This window comes from Dromiciops gliroides, chromosome 2 (assembly GCF_019393635.1).
Source record: "Dromiciops gliroides isolate mDroGli1 chromosome 2, mDroGli1.pri, whole genome shotgun sequence".
NCBI lineage: Eukaryota > Metazoa > Chordata > Mammalia > Microbiotheria > Microbiotheriidae > Dromiciops > Dromiciops gliroides.
In genome coordinates this window covers 127,029,157-127,046,758 of record NC_057862.1, presented here as the reverse complement: position 1 = coordinate 127,046,758, position 17,602 = coordinate 127,029,157, and the positions used below count along the sequence as shown (strand labels likewise).

Genomic DNA, 17,602 nt, shown 5'->3' with positions numbered 1-17,602 from the left:
GTTTTCCCAGAAATCTCAGTTCCAAGTAGAGATTAATTTTAGATTTTATGGGCTCTACCTCCATCCTTAGATTATACAACCATCTTCATTACTATGGATGTTTCTTACAAATTTGCCAACTGATGCCATTATTAAAGCTGCTTTGTGCTTCCCAAATTAAATTACACCGGCTTCTAAGAAAAAAGACTCTCATATAAAAGGTTGCAACTTAAAACAACATTCTAAAAGGACTTCCATAAAAAAATTAAAAGTTCACATGCTCTTCATAGCTACATAGATGGCATAGATTAATGGTCAAATAGGAGAGCTAATCCAAGAGATTAAATAGTTACTATGCTACTATACCACAAATCTACAACAGAACTGGGCAAAGTTCTTGCCTGTGACCAAGTCTGACTGCAACTACACAATTCCTTTCACACTCAAATAATCCCAGTTCCAGGTTGTATGTGGGTATCTTCCACATTTCTGTATAGTCTATATTAGAAGGGCATAGAATTGTCTGCTTTGGAAACATAGGATTGATATGAAAACAGTCAAGTGACACAGTGGATAAAATATGGGACTTGAAATCAAGAAGAGTTGAATTTGAATCCTGCCTCAGACGCATTAGCTATAATACCCTGGGCAAGGTACTTAAACCCTTTCTGCCTCAGTTTCCTCCTCTGTAAAATGGGGTCAGTAATTTCCCTACCTAACAGAGCTAAAGAATCAAATGACTTAACATATGTAATATACTTTGCAAACCTTAAAGGGCTATATAAATACTAACTATTATCATTATATACAGATGGAGCTATGTGTAAAACAATAAGTTCAACTACAGGAGCCCATCTGAGAGTGGGAGAACTGACAAAAAAGAGCTGAGTCCCCATTAGAGTGAGGAAATTAGACCTTATATAGGTACTTCCTGACATGAAGATCCTCCTCAGTCCTTAATAAATATTATTCAGGGAACTGTATTATCAATTAACATTTAAAGCCAGTGCCATATAGGAAATAGGTTACCCAAGCAGGATTGTTGTTGTTTGTCCTTGACTTTCAGTGAATTGGACTTAAGTGAGGGAGGGCAGTGCAAGGTCACCAACCTCACTCTCTCCTCCAGATCCATCTGGGTCCAGTGGCAAGATGTACATCAGGGCAACTGAAGATGGCCCTGGATGTTTAAGACAATCGGGGTTAAGTGACTTGTCCATGGTCAAAAAGCTAGTAAGTGTCTGAGGTGACAACAGCTATCCCTAGGCCCAAAGGACAAAAGCAGGAACTGAGATAATTAATACTATGGAAAGGTAACAATCATGAAGAAGACTAGAGAATGGGTAGAGGTCAGGCATTTCCACCAAAAACACTCCAAAAGGCCATGGTCTATTTCCCCAAAATAACAGGTTGAGGAGGGTCATTAAAAGAAGGACAACTGTTACAAACAGATATGGGTACAAAGAAATCTATCTGGAACTAAGAATCAAAAATAAGACATGGAAATTTTGTCCACACCTGAGTCAGAAAAGAAAAAGTCCACACTAGGACCACTGATGATGCATTATTTCCAAGATTCTCAAGCCAGTCCTGCTTTGCGATGTACCTGAGCAGTACATTAGTGAACAAAGAAAGTAATATCCCTATAAGGCTTATAGCAACTCTTACTCCAGTGCTAGTATGACAGTGTTACCTGCTTTCTTTGATATTTGTTTTGATCTGTGTGATCTTCTAGGAGAGGCAGCGAAATTGAGTGGCATGTCTGTTTCACTATATATCTATATGTGGATCCATAGCTAGGTCATGTCCTGCTTCAGTGTTTGGACATACAATGGCTATGACAAGTGGAGAATTTGGGCAATAGTGACATGTAGATTCAGCCCAAAGATGTGGAGCTTTTCCTCCATTTCTGATCTCAATCCCTTTTTCCTCAGAAAGGATACCTAGCAACAGACAATATAACATAACCCACTTGTCCCTCAGGATCTCCATCTTCCCCAGCCCCCACCTCATCCTTGAAGAATTACAGAATCTCAAAGACAGAAGGCAATTCAGAGACCTTTTAGTCCAACCCAACAAGTGGTCATCTGGTCTTTGTTTGAAGAACTCTAGTGTAGAAGAAACCCCACTACCAAGCTTCCTCATTCTACTTTGAGATAGCTCTCATTGTTGGGAAATTTTCCCTACGCAAAATTTCCCAAAATTTGCCCCTTTGCAACTTCTACTCATTACACCTGGTGTAGTTCAGTCTTTAGCACCAAGCAGAATAAGTTCAAGGGGCAGCTAGGTGGCGCAGTGGATGGAGCACCGGCCCTGGAGTCAGGAGGACCTGAGTTCAAATCTGGCCTCAGACACTTAACACTTACTAGCTGTGTGACCCTAGGCGAGTCATTTAACCCCAATTGCCTCACCAAAAAAAAAAAAAAAAGAATAAGTTCAAGCCCTCTTCTATATAATAGCCCCCCCAAAAAAATACTTGAGGATAATTATATTTCCCTTCAGTCTCCTACAAGTGAAACATCCAATTCATTCAGCTGTTCCTCATATGGCATGGTCTCAATGCCCTTTACTTTCGTCCCTGATGCTCTGCAGTTTATCACTGTCCTTCCTAAAACGTGCAACTCATAACATAATGCAGTACTCCAGTTGTGATCTGACCAAAGCAGAGTAGTGTGGAATACCTTCCCCACCCCTGGACCATTAATGCAGCCTAAGATTATAGCTTCTTTTGCTGCCATATCATATGACATATGTTGACCTATATTAAGCTTGAAGCCTACTAAAATATCCAGATATTTTTCAAATAAACTCTTCTCTAGCCACAACTCCTCAATCTCATAGTTTATTTCATTAGTGTAAGAAAATACTGGTGTACAAATTCCCACCAGTGATTCAAAGCTACATTAATTTATCATCTGTAGTCCTAGAGTTAGCTACCGGGGGCACTGAGAGCTTAAACGAGTTAAGTGTTCATCATTACCCATTTAGTATGTGTCAAAGATAGAACCTGAGCCCAAGTCTTCATGATTACAAAGCCAGTCCACGGTTACTTCTTTTCCATATAAATATTTTATTATTTTCCAGTTACATTTATAGAGTTTTCAACATTTGCTTTTTATAAGATTTCTAGTTTCAAATTTTTCTCCCTCCCTTCCCTGCCACCCCCTCCCCAAGACAGCAAATAATCTGATATAGGTTATATATGTACAATCACTGTTACTTCTTTTCAATTCCATATTAACCACCCTTGTCCAGTCCAAACATCCTTGTCCTTGGCAGATAAAACAAATAACATTAAAATTGAGGAATCGCATTGTTCATACTTTACTTTAAGACAAAGTCTAAAAAAACTCCAGCTGTGAAAGCAACATAAATGGAGTCCAGTATGTGTGTATGTGTGTGTGTATTTATGTATGTGTATACTTTGTCCATCATCAAGTTCCCTGGCTGGAGGACCTGCTGTCAATTTAGCATGTGATCTATAGTTCTTGAAATAAAACATGAACTCAGAAAAAAAAAATTTAGCAGGATTGTAGTTGAGTAGGACTGAAGTTAACCAATTAAAATAATTGTCTCATCTAGGGCCAATGAATCCCTCTCTTGACTTTACCTTACATTGCAAAGCAACAAGATTTGTACACACATACAGACACACACAATGCCACTACCAATAGTTTTCTATTGAAAAAGATCTTTTGCTTTGGAATGTATTGAAAGCCCCTAAACACACTGACAATCTGAATTGTGCATGTAGACCAGCTTTGTAGCATTCCATCTGGAAGAGATTGAAATGAGAAGTGCTATGTTCAGTAGCCTCATGAGGTGCTGTGAAAATGTTAGAGAGCTGAGAAAGTCCTTGTAGACAAGATGATCTGTACTGTTTACAAATGAATTTTGCTGAAGATTACTCCATTGTTAAATGTCAATTCAAATAACTAGAAATATAAATGAGTAACAAAGTGACTAAGTCAGAGTGGCCAGGCTTCATGTCAGAGGACCTGAGTTTGAGGTTGGCCTTTGCCAAATAACTTAACCCTTCTGGACCTCACTATTCTCAGATATAAAGTGGAGTGGGTTGGATTAAATTATACTCAAGGGCTCTTCTAGTTCTTATGTTTTATGGTTCTAAGGTATTTTTGAAAGTAAATCTTTAGATAAGGAATTATCATGTAATCCTTTAAATGAAAGGTCCCAATTGTCAGATTTAGGATCTTTTCCTGCTTGCACTAGCAGCCTATGGTATGTCCTGAGACAAGTCCTTTAATCTTCCCTAGGCTTAAAATTTTCCTTATATAAAAGTGGAACTGGCTCATTGTCCATTTAATTTCCTCTCTTCTAGGGAGGTCTTATTGCCAGTGATTCACTAGTACTAAAGAGCTTAAAACTTCTTGGACAAGGAAGTCATCCTCATCACCACCACCGTCACCTAATAACTCCATATGGGGGAACTGCAAGATAGGGTGTCCTCACCCTATCTTAGAACTCCTGTAATTTTCCATTATAGAAATGACTTCAATATCGCAAATAACAGAATCGTGACTTCACCAAAAGAATAAATAGATTGCACAGATGGTCCATGAGGCTCAAAGATTTCATTTAAACCTAAATAGCTTTTTGATCATTTAATGAATGCGGTATGAAAAGTTATGAAAAACTTGGGCACTGAGATAGAATTCATTGTTGCCCTGCTTGAATACCATTTCTTAATTATTTTTTTTCATAACAATGAAGAGGATAGGACCATTTTCAAAGTCAAAATCCCATCAAAATGATAGTAAAGCTTCAAATTGGAATGGATTTTGCCTGACAACACTCTAGGATATAGTGATGACATGAGAAGCTCCCACTTTTTGTGGCCACCACCCAAGGACCTTTGGTCCTTTCTACCGATACAGTTTCAGTAACTTACTCCTTTCCTTAGGATACAGCATGGCACAGTGAATTTTAAGTCAGAGGACCTGGACTCAAAGGTCATTTCTGCTATCTTTTCCCAGTTTGAGCCACCTAGGAAAGTCCTATCATATCTGGTTCTCGATTTCCTCATTTGTAAAATGATGGTGTTGAACCTCTAAGGTATTTTCTTTTTTTAAAGGTATTTTCTAATCCTTAATCTATCATTCTCTTTCCCCCACCCCCCCCACTTTTCTTCAGTAGAAGATCTTCAGGCAGTTGTCTTCCATCCAACAAAAGTAACCTTACTTTAACTGTGAGGACTTATACAGATTTCAGGCTACGGGTAGCTACCTACCTGTTGTACAGCTTCAGAGAACTATAAAAATGCTAGCTATCATCATAAGTCCTCCTCCTCCTTCTAGTTTTTATATGCTTAGTTCTCAAAAGCTGTATTTGGCTAACTTTACCAATTTGGTAAGTCATCACCTGTGACGGCAGAGACAAAAGACCAGCCTCTATAAGTATGGAAAAGTTCATAAGTAGAAAGATTGGTGGATTTTTTCATTGTGGTAACCTATATAAAACATCAAAATGTAAAACACCAGATTGAGTATGTAGCCATGTCTAATATTGACCACTATAAGAGAGCTTTCTTCCACAAAGATCCATAAGTTCTGACCACCTCTGTCCATCAGCCAATCCATTCTAATCTAAATCAGTCTCTCCTTGACTATCCTGAGAAATTCCTTGAGAATTTGAATTCTCAATATTATCCCTTCCTTTTTTTACTTCGATGGATCTATGATCTCATCAATTTGGAGATTCTCTCCTCTAGTGCAACTGTTCTATCCCTAGACTTGTGTGATTATTGTCATTGTTCTCCCATGGAGGATCCACCCAAAATTCAAGAGGTCTTCCTCTGATTCTATTAGAGGTTCTGAGATAAAAATGCAGCACCTGGACATTCTATTTGTAATCCCTAACTTGAGACAAATGACCAGCCCATTTCCTTTTCCAGTAATTTAGACCTATGAAAACGTCTTTAATGCCACATCTCAAAATGACTAATAGATTTCAGCCTACTTTCACCCACCATAATTTTTTTTTCCATTTTCCTTTGGCTCACCTGCACTTTTGAGTCTCCTAGTCTCATGATGTTTTGTGATTTAATTTCATATATCATCATTGAAATAAAAATGGTGCCAAGGGGCAGCTAGATGGCGCAGTGGATAGAGTACCGGCCCTGGAGTCAGGAGTACCTGAGTTCAAATCCGGCCTCAGACACTTAACACTTACTAGCTGTGTGACCCTGGGCAAGTCACTTAACCCCAATTGCCTCACTAAAAAAAAAAAAAAAAAAAAAAAAAGGTGCCAAAAAGATGGGCTTCTGAAGGAAGGAACATCATTGAAAATGTTCGGTTTCCCAAATGTAATACTGCTCTCTTCTTTTTTTAGTTCAGAGTCCTACTAATTCATTGTGCACATGCAAATCTTGTGTACATATATGTGTATGGATGCATATCCCTAATGGTGTCAAGTGTTCTATCACCTATAAATGCTTGGCTTCATCTCTCTGAGAAATAGGTACTGCTCTACTCATTTTACAAATGAGAAAACTGATGCAAGCAAAGAGTATGTGACTTACTCAGGGCTATACATCTAGTATTGGAATCTGAATTTGAACTACGGTCTTCCTAACTCCAGGCCCTGTATTCTATCCTCTGTGCCACCTGGCTGCCACCATATCTATGCCACAGTGAAATATGAGAGGAAATCTTGAGATAATGAGTAATGTCTCCCTCACCATGAACATTTCAAAGTCAAATGTACTTATTTATGATGTGTACATATATCTTTAAGATCACATTTATTGTTTTGCAAACACAAGTTCCTAGACAAGAGACTAAGATAAAAGTCACTCTGAACCCCGGAGTTGGTTAACTGGAACTACTGGCTTGCTTAAATAGTCACTTAGAATAGAACAAAAAGCTCAAAAAATAAGATAGGGAATAGTTTATTATTGGTAATAGAAACCTCTATACTGGTTCATTGCTTTTAAAAAAAAAGCAGTAAGCCCATCATGTACATGAAGGTGGATAGAAATAGAAAATGTCTAACAGAAGAATGCTGAGGAAGATATAAAGATCTGACTGAAGAAGATCAGACATTTCTGCTTTTCATTAGATAGCAACTTTCCAGGGATAACATCATCCAATTCCTAGTAAAAGATAAGATGACCAAGTGAGAATGGCTGAACATTCCACTCATTCACATCATGACATTACACTGAGGCTGAATATGTTTACATTCTGGGCTCCCAAATAAAGATTTTGCAAAGAGATCCACCTCCAACCCATTGCTCTAAATTGCCTTCAACCTTAAAGGAACTCCTCAATTCAAGGTGCTGGTAACAAATTTCTTAGATGTAGAATCATGATCTCTACATCCCAATAGGAAAAAAAGATCATTATACTAAGTTAGTTTGGGTGGAAGGAGCTCTTCTTTCTTCATTGCTATTGTCCTTTGCCACCTCTATCCTTATTTTCAATGGAAAAAAGATGATTTTTTAAAAAGAACAACCAAAGGGTATCATTATTTGTGGAGAGTATAAGAGGATACATGAAGAATGACTTTAAAAAATTAAATGGGGGCAGCTAGGTAGCGCAGTGGATAAAGCACCAGCCCTGGATTCAGGAGGACCTGAGTTCAAGTCCGACCTCAGACACTTGACACTAACTAGCTGTGTGATCCTGGGCAAGTCACTTAACCCTCATTGCCCCACAAAAAATAAAAAATTAAATGATACCCAATGCTTTCTCCAAGATAGGGTCTTGGACTATTATTTCATTTTGGGGTGAAAATGAAAGGGTAAAGTACAGATCATCCTGAGACTACGCCCTCTCTATCCTGCCGGGCCAACATAGTCCCATTAGTTGAAAGAAATGTACGTTCCTTAAGGGCAGGAACTATTTTATTTGTGTCAAAATATCTTTATTGTCTAATTTAGTTTATTGACACAGACCAAGAACTTAGTAAATATTTATTCATTTATTCATTAGACAAAAGTGAGGGGTTTAGTTGATAATATAAATAGAAATCACTCTGTGAACTGAGAACCCTTCAGTCCAGAATCTCAAATCACTGATTAAATGTATGGTTTATATAAAGTCAAATGGTTATTACTTTTAAATTCCCTCCCCCTTAAGAAGTAGAGAAGAAGGCATAATACAAGTCTTGATTTGGCAGAGGCCTCCTTTGCATAGGCAATTCCTTCAATTGTTTGGTCATTATCACCATTATGTGTCCTTCGTTTGTGAGCAGAAAGCTGCTCTCTGCCAAGTAGTCAAGCATTCAGAGATTTCACTGTCAAATTGTGACAAGCCAATCTCTAGGCACATTTTACCAAACAACTCTTTGTGTTGATGTGGATTTGCCTAGTGTGGTTGGGGGTGAACCATTGGTAATTTAAGTACAATTCAAAGAAGATCTGTTTTATTCTTAAACTTTCTCTAATTTTGAAATGCTCCTGTCACTAAAGACAGGTCCTGGGCATTACATGATCAGCTCCAAGTTACTAGGTAAGAAATTAAGTGATCTCATTCTAACTAGAGAAAGGAATATTGGGGAATGTCCATGTAAACACTGAGGTAGAAATATCTACATTCCTTCCATTAATTCCTCATTGAGAGACCACACAGAGAAAAAGCATTTAGAGAGACATTTAGAATTTGACAATACTAATCCCACTCAAAGAAATATACACAGTCCAGATCTAAACAGCAAGAGAATACACTGATCTCAGTTCTTCCCTTGTATCTCAAGTAACAATAATATAGATACTTGGAAAAGTTCCTAAACTAAATTGCATCTCCAACACCACAGATCTCTATATCCCCTTTCTCAATTTGACTTTCCCCTCCACTATTCACTTTAGCTCTTTAACCTCTGTCTTTCTTAACTGAATGTTAAGAAATTGTTAAGATAGGAGATGAAAGATTTCTGAAGAGACAGAAATTTTCTAAAGAGACAGAAATAGCTCTTACCACAATTGCAAAAGGTTCAGTCACAGAATTGCTATCAATCCACCAGTCAGAGATTCCCCCTGCCAGCAACTGGAATATCAGCCCTGCAGAGAGCTACATCTGCCACAAAGCCATAATCTGGGGATTAGGAGCAAATGCTCTGAGCTCCAAGCTGTTCATCCAAGGACAAGTCATCCAGGAACTGAAGCATCACCAGTGGAAGAGTCCAGCCGTCACTTGAGAAATAAAAATCCACACCCAGGAGGAGTTTAGAGAGGGAAGTTCCAGGAAGAAGAGAATGGAGAAGTGGCAGGTGGTAGTAGTGATGGGAAGGGGGGGATGAGAAAGTTACTAGCATGACAGATGTATTGACTCAATTCAGACAGTAAATAAGAGATGCTCTGTATAGAGGGGAAAGAACAATAGGCAGAAGGGAAATAAACGGCCAAGGCTTCCCCAGCCTTGGTGATGACTTTCTGCCATTTTAGGTTGTGTTTCAGAGCTGATCCTTAGCATAACAGAAATCATTAGTTGCTTTTACACTACCTGGCAGTAAAAAAAAAAAATAAGCTTTTTCTGTTCCCTCAAGCTAAGGTACTAAGGATTACTTTTCTCCCCTAGTCAGTGTGGTGAGAGTAAAACAGGCTTCCCTTCCAGTTCCCTAGAATACTGAAGATGTGAGCACAATAAGGAGTTCTCAAAATAGCATAATCATTTCTTCCCTCTGAGACAGAACACCCCCAAGGTCACGAAGCTCAACATCATCATTTTCTTTCTGGACTAGATTGTTGCATAGGCCACATCATTATTGACATAATACCCCACCTCACCCCACCCCTGCCTAAAGACATGTCTCCCAACTTTTTTTTCAATCTGCACTCCCATCAGCTGCTAAACTTATACAAATAATTAAGCAATAGCAAGAAAAATATGCAGTCTGATGTCCAAAAACACAGAACAAAACAGTAGGTTGACCAGCACTCCCTCATTAGCCTAGCACACAAGCAACAATAATAAATGTTACCCAGTCAATCACAACTTTGTGAGATAGATTTCCAAGGAAGTCAGTGAAGTTGAGTTTCATAACACTGGTCCTATTCCACCATGAATTGTAAAACATTCAAAGGTTCCTCCTTTCCTACTAAATGGAATCCAAACTCCCCACCTTTTTGTTTATGCAGCAGGGGCAATTGAATGCCAATTCCCCATGAGCAGAGAAGTCTCTGAGCACTTAACTGCACCAGCTTCTGGAAACATCAACACTGTCACTACCCCAGGGAAAAAAAGATAGAACACTCATTCCTTGTGAACAAAAAGGGGGGCAGAAATCCCAAGAAGAAATAGGGAAAAGACAAAGGGTGAGTAAAGATGCGGGTACACAGTGTACCAGATGAGTTCCTATTAGTACTTTGAGAGAGACTGCAGATAAGCAAAAGAGATTAAAGAGATGGAGAGAGTGCTGGCAGCTGTTATAATGATGAGGAGAAAAGAGGACTAGACCATAGAGATGCCAACCAGGGCTAAGATAAGAGACATTGTAGCTGCTTGATTCTGTTAAGAGGCAGGATAGTAACACATTGTCCATCCTCCTCGCTTCTCCCTTTCTCCACCCAGGGCATGAATTCTCTCATTACAAATCTTCTCTCTGCTCTCTAAAATTACATTTATAATTCTGCAAAGCTATTTTTGAACTTGCCGACTACATAAAGTAATCAATCATTATTGTTTCTGATCTATGTGCTTCATTGATGTGAAAGGGAAGTGGAGGGTGGGGGCATGTTTGTAATGCAAATAGATAAAAGCTAAAGGGGGAAGCAGTTAGGTAGAGCAGTGGATAAAGCATTGGCCCTGGATTCAGAGGACCTGAGTTCAAAGCCAGCCTCAGATACTTGACACTTACTAGCTGTGTGACCCTGGGCAAGTCACTTAACCCTCATTGCCCTGCCAAAAACAACAACAAAACACCAACTAAAAGGACAAAGGTTTAGGTCTTCCATCTGAATTGTCAGGATCCTATCTCCAATTGGGGGGGGAGGGGGACAGGAACTATAAGAAAGAGAATCTTATGGATTTTTAATATTTTTATAAACTCTCAAAAAAGGGTAAAAGATCATATAAACCTAGACCTCATGATTCTCTACCAGGTACAAAAGACTAAAAAATAGTGACATTCTGGAAAGGAGGCTTGGTAAGTAGGAGAGTATCTCAAATGAGTTTTTCCCCAATTTTTCTCTCCTAGAATAGTCAACAAATCCATATGACCTGGGGAGTTGGGAAAAGATGACGTGAAGGTGGAAGTCATCCAAAAGGAATTAGGTAGTTTTCTAACCTAACCTAAACACCTCCATCACCAGATATCCCGGGAGAGGTGGGGAGGGGTGGAGAGTAGAGAAAGAAGGAGAGACAGAGAAAGACAGAGACAGAGAGAGACAGAAAGAGAAACATATATAAACATATATATAAACCTTCATTCTGAGGAATGTTGAAGTCAGCCCCATCCTCATTCCACTTTTTTTAACCATTTCTTCCTACCCCCTTTTAGTTCCCTTTTATGTTGTTATCTCCCCCCACAACAAAACAAAAACAAAAATAAAAACAAAAACAAAACACCATTAGAATGTAAACTCCTTGAGATCAATGACTATCTTTCTTTGTGTTTTATTTGCATTCCTGTGTTCCAAATACTTAGTATTAGTGCTTGGCACGTTGTTATTGTTCTGTCATTTCAGTCATGAGCCCATTTAGGTTTTTTTATTTGGTTTTGGTTTTTGGAAAAGATACTGGAATGATTTGCCATTTCCCTCTCCAGCTCATTTTACAGATGAGGTAGTTCAGGCAAACAGGGTTAAGTGACTTGCCCAGGATCACAAAGCTAATAAAGTGTCTGAGGCTGGATTTGAACTCAAATCTTCCTGACTCCAGGCCTGGCACTCTATATACTGTACCACCTAGCTGTCTCCTTAACACATAATAATGTTTGAACTAACTAACTTCAGGATGTTCCCCCTAAAAAATTTAAGCTCCTTGAGAGGAGGGTATATTTCATTTTCATTTTTGTTTATCCCCCCAGCACTCATCACAGTTCCCGACACATAGTAGGTACATAAAAATGATTATTCATTGATTACTCAAACATTCAATGATCTCTACAACTCAACTCCAACTTACTTTTTAAACCTTTTCTCTAACTGCTCCCCTCTCATATGCTCCATGCTCCAACCAAAGTGGATCATAATCCATACTTTCCCAGCACCTGTATCTTTGTGTTTTTCTCTAAAATTAAAATTGCCCCCCCTATTCTTTCTGCTGACAATCCTACCCAACATTATGGGCCCCAAAGAAGTGCCATTTTCTCCATTAAACCTTTATTGAAGTAATCTCTCCCTTGTCCCACAGCATTTTATATTCCTCTTATAACTACCATGTTGTGATCTGTATTATATTTATGAGTGTATAGGTCTTGCCACCCTTAGTATATTGTAAATTCCTTGTGATAGCTCAGATTATGTCTTGTTTATCTATTTATCTCCCTAGCATCTTGCCCAATGCATTACACAAATTAGATATTTAATAAACATTTCTTAAATCAATTATTGGAAGCAATGTTCTATAAGACAAAGCCACTGTATGGAGCAGCTCTCAGACTTAGAAAAAGAAATGGGTTTTGGTTACAGAACCCATGATGATGAATCATGAATATGCCCTTATCTTTAACCAAAGCTAACACCTGCTGTGGAGGCTAGATGGACCTTTAGATTGCAAAGGTTAACTTGTCTCATAGCAACTGTGTTTGCAGAACTCCAAGTGATATCCAAGCAGCAATGAGGTTTTCCTAATGCACTGTAAAAGATGCATCTGGAAAGAAATGGAACTGAGCTGCAAATTTTTAAATGGGTTCTAAATAGGCTAGGTAATGTTTATATTTAAAAGAACTGAGGATTTTCAATGACTACAGTTTTATTCCACACTATGATAATGAAGTCAAGAAAGCTAATATGATCTTGGGCTACATTAATAGACATATCATGTGAAGAAAAAGGAATGGAATAGTCCCATCATACTTTCCCCATACCACATCTAGGATACTGTGTTCAATTGTAGGTACCCTGGTTTAGAGAGGACACTGACAAACTGAACCATTTCCAAAATAGAGCTATCAGGGTAATGAGGGGACTCGGACCCTTACCATACAATAACTGGTAAAATGGAACTAGAGAAGTGAAGATTTAGTGGAGCACGTCTAGCAGTCTTTAATTATTTAAAATGCTGTCATGTGGAAGAAGGATTCCTTCCTCCTTGTTTTACTTAGGCTCAAAAGCAAGAAGTAGGAGTAATAGGTGGAAATTACAAAGAGGACAATTTCAACTCAACATCTGGAAAATCTTCCTGAGAACTGGAGCTATCCAAAACTAGAACAGGCTGCCTCAAAGACGGGAGGAGTGAGTTCTTGGTCTTTGGCAATATTAAAGAGAACTACTTGCTGAGATGCTATAGAGATTTTTATGTAGGTTAGAGTAGATGCCCTCTCAATTCCTTTCCAACTGTGAAATGTTATGAGTGTGACAAAAATATCTAAGAAAAATAAAATAAAAAATATTCAAAACTCAGAACATGAAGTAAGGACCTTAACCTCCAAGGAACAAAGGAGAGATGGATATATATCCAAATATCTCAGGGTATTTCACCCTCAACACCAAAATGACCCCTGAATACAGGCAGTTATACCTCAGTGAGGGCACCCAACTTAACCAATAGTGATGAATCTCTTTTTTTCCTCAATGAATGGACACAGAAGGCTATGGATACTGCTAGAGTCCACCCATCTCAACAACCATCCTGCTCTGTACTCCTCTCACTGGTAACTTGTCAAATTATAGGAAGTAGAAATGCCAGACTTGGAGTCAGAAAGACGAGTTCAAATCCTGCCTCAGACATTCACTGTGATTCTAGGACATTTAATCCCTGTCTTAGTTTCCTCTTCTGTTGTTTTTTGTCCTCCATTTTCAAAAAGGACCAATGACATCAGAGTGTTGTCTTGACTTACTCATGAATTGGATTTAAGTGAGGTAGAGTTGCACAAAGTCATCAGCCTCACTCTCCTTCCAGAGTCATTAAAGTTCAGTGGCAAGACAAAAGGCAAGACGACTAGCAATGGCCCAGGGTGACATGGATGGCCTTGACCTCTTTGATGTCTGACCAAGCTCTAAGTATTCTATAGAGCCTGCTTCAGCCACCTTCATGGCTGTCAGAACAAATTGTTCTCATCTGCCCATTCTGCTGGGGGGAAGTCTTTACATTGTTGGGGTAGACATCCCCCTAACCCACTGACAGGTTTGAAGTCTATAAGTTACTCTTTTTTTTTTTTGGTGAGGCATTTGGGGTTAAGTGACTTGCCCAGGGTCACACAGCTAGTAAGTTTTAAGTGTCTCAGTCCAGATTTGAACTCAGGTACTCCTGACTCCAGGGCCGGTGCTCTATCCACTGCGCCACCTAGCTGCCCCCTATCAGTTACTCTTAACCTGATTTAGTCAATCTGCCAAGACAGTTTTACCAGCTATAACTGCTGAATGTTTATGCACATTTTATGGCTACAGCTTCTTGGAGTCAGAGGTAAGAGTTGGGTAAAAGGTGGACACCAAAGGTGGATAAATAAGCAGCCCTGAAAAGGACTCAGCAAGCCCTCACACTAGAGGTGCTTGATCTCCCTTAACATTCCATTATACCCCCTTCATCTGTAAAATGAAGTGGTTGAACTCAGTGGCCTCCAAGTCCTCTGCCAGCTCCAAATCTATAATCTTTCTTGACCTGTTTTTACATTTGTAAAATTAGGCTAATAATACCCATCTCACAGAGTTGTTGTAACAATCAAAAGAGATAACAGAAGTAAATTTGTCATCATCATCATAATCATTATTTTTCCTTGCAGTGCTCAAGATAAACATAAGTTGAAAGGACCACTAATGTGTAGTTCAGGCACTAGAACCTTTTGAAGTGAATGAGAGTTCAATGAAAGCATGGGAGCAGTAGTTTGATTACAATTCTCAGATAAAGAGGTAGAAGGGGACAGAGCCTGATGGGAGGAGACACTCCAAAGTAGAGTAGAAAATGGCCAAGGTGAAGATGAAGGCAATGGTCTCTGTGAATACAGAGCTGAGTAGTTAACATTACATTTAGACTCAACATCCCAGTCACTCTTGTGATTTATAAGGAAGCAAATATGGCATGGAGAAAGAAAAAAGTAGGAAATGCATTGGGATCAAACCAAATCTATACAGAGGAAAATATACAGAGGAAATTCATGCTAAATATAATACAAATGTCACATAATTAAGGAATTAGTATTTAAACTCTCTTTAAAATGGGAAGATATTGAATAATTGAGGAAACAATTCAATGAAAAGTATTCCTACCTTTTCCCCCAAAAAGGTGATCAAGAAAACTTCAATATCTACCAATCCATATGCCCACTTCTTCATCTCTAAAAAATATCAAAGAAGATGATCCATGCACATATGGATTGAGTGAAGATTTGATGCATTATTAAAACAGAGCAGAAGTATTCTCACAAGATTGACTGAAAGTTGCAGAGAATGCAAGATCTGGCTGTATTTACTGTTTGTTGATTTTTTTAAGCATTTGAATCAGCAGGATAAGCTATTCACTACTTTCTATAGAATGAGAATATTGAGGCACACAGAGAGATTCATATTAGATCGCTTAATGAATCAATAGTGGGCTCTTAGTCTCCCAACTCCTGTTCCAGCATCCCAACCAACTCCAGAATTTCCTGCTTTGTTATGCATTTCTGACACTATAGCCAGCTTTGTGATGTGGCAGTTACTTCTATAAAGCTGAGGGCACTGACCCTTTACCCACACATCATTTCCATCGGCTTGGCTAAGTCAATAGAACAATGGAACAGGTTGAGGTTACTGTATTTTTTATATCCAGTCTTCTAGGAAAATGAGAAATATAATGGCAGGGTTTTAGTTTTAGGATTAGAAGGGATCTAAGAGGCATATGGTCAAACTCCCTAATTTTACACATAAGGAGATTGAAGCCCAAAGAGTTTAAGTGATTTGCTCACATTCACTCAGTTGGTAAATAACAAAGCTGGTATTTGAACCCACATTGTTTGACTCCAGATCCAATGTGTGTGTTGGGCTTGTTTGTTTTTTTTTCCTACTACATCATACTACTTTAATGGGGAAAAAAGGTTAATACATCTGGGGAAAACCAAGGGCTGGGGTCTTTTTTTCCCTTTTCATTTATATGTATGATAAACTCTCCTATCACTCAAGGTCTACTGTGTTAAGATGCCTCATCATGGGCAGCTAGGTGTCACAGTGGCTAGAGCACCAGCCCTGGAGTCAGGAGTACCTGAGTTCAAATCCTGCCTCAAACACTTGAACATTTACTAGCTGTGTGACCCTGGGCAAGTCACTTAACCCCAATTGCCTCACTTAAAAAAAATAAAAGACACCTCATCTTGAGGTGAAGAAAACCCTGGATTCCTAATTTCTGTGCCAGAAATTAGGCACACGTTGGCAGATCCTAACCAGCTAGAAAGATTTCATGGATGGAGCCCAGCAATGGACTGCTTGTCATCCAAGAACCAGTCTATTTACCTCTCTAAATCTAGAAAGGTTTAACACAAGAAGGTTAGCCAACAGATGATGAATTCAAGAATGGGGGGGGGGGTGAAGGACAACAAAAAACTCATAAAGATTTGTCTGTCAAGGTGGAGAAGAGTTGTAATCAACATGAGTAAAAAGAAAACCTACACCTGTGAAATCACAAAGCTTTCGAAGCCCTGATCATTCCTAAACATATAGCTCTGAAAAGCTGGGATTTGATAAAGCCCATGGTGATTCAAATGGAGCTACCTGACTATGCTTTTAACCCAAATCACCCTGGCTCTCACTGATTGGCCAATAATAGGTCCCAGCTGTAAGGGGCTAAAATTCTAGCATACTATCTAAAATCTAATGAGTGGTCACCAATAAATTAAAAGCTTTAGCAAGAGTATTTAAATGTTTAAGTATTTATTAAAGAGCATTAGGATCAGAGAGAAAGGTAAAAATCTAACTATTTCTAAGAGATCCTATCATCCAACCCACCATGGAGAGGTCAGGAACCAAAAAAGAGACAGCACCCCTTCACCCGTATCTGCTTCCTCCTTTGTGTCCTCCTCCCAGAAGTGGGAGGCTCCTCAAGTTGATTGGCTGGTAGCCTTGATAGGCAGTACCCATGAGCAAAGATCATTTCCTGACGCTAAGGACCTTGACCACATGGCTTGCCCTCAGAGGCCTTCTCCTCATGGTGGAGCTTTGCTACAGTAAATCTCCAGCAGGTGGCGTCATTCTAATAGTTACACAGCCTAAACCTCACTTGCTCAATGTTTGGGTTCTAATGACTCAGAGTGAGTGTAAATAGCAACTGTTTTCTGTTCTGGCCAGAAATTCTAAGGGTCTTCCCCTCCCAGATTGATTCTTTTGTGAAGGCCAACTAGACCATCTTTTGCTTCATTTCTTACCTAGCTTTTAATCTCTGAATGGGTATTGCCTAAAACAAACTGAGACCTGGAAAAGACCGTAGCTTAAAAAGGCCAAGGTCTCCCACTATATATGGAGTCATCTCCAGTCATCTTGACCTATGTCCAGCCACCGAACCCACGACCCTGGAGGAGAGACTAAGGCTGATGACTTTTT

General features: G+C 39.0%; 1 protein-coding gene across 4 annotated transcripts in view; it reads right to left on the bottom strand.

Moving 5' to 3' along the window:
* SV2B (synaptic vesicle glycoprotein 2B) overlaps positions 1 to 17,602 on the bottom strand; it is a 182,615-nt gene that overhangs the window by 143,063 nt on the left and 21,950 nt on the right. Inside the window, exon 2 of one of the 4 annotated variants that reach the window (XM_043987392.1) lies at positions 15,302 to 15,369. The exons of 2 other annotated variants lie outside the window; for them this stretch is intronic. The gene's annotated coding sequence lies outside the window, so the exon portion shown is untranslated. Of the gene's footprint in view, positions 1 to 8,912; positions 9,234 to 15,301; positions 15,370 to 17,602 lie in introns of those variants that run through there. One more of the 4 variants, XM_043987391.1, reaches the window with a different exon arrangement.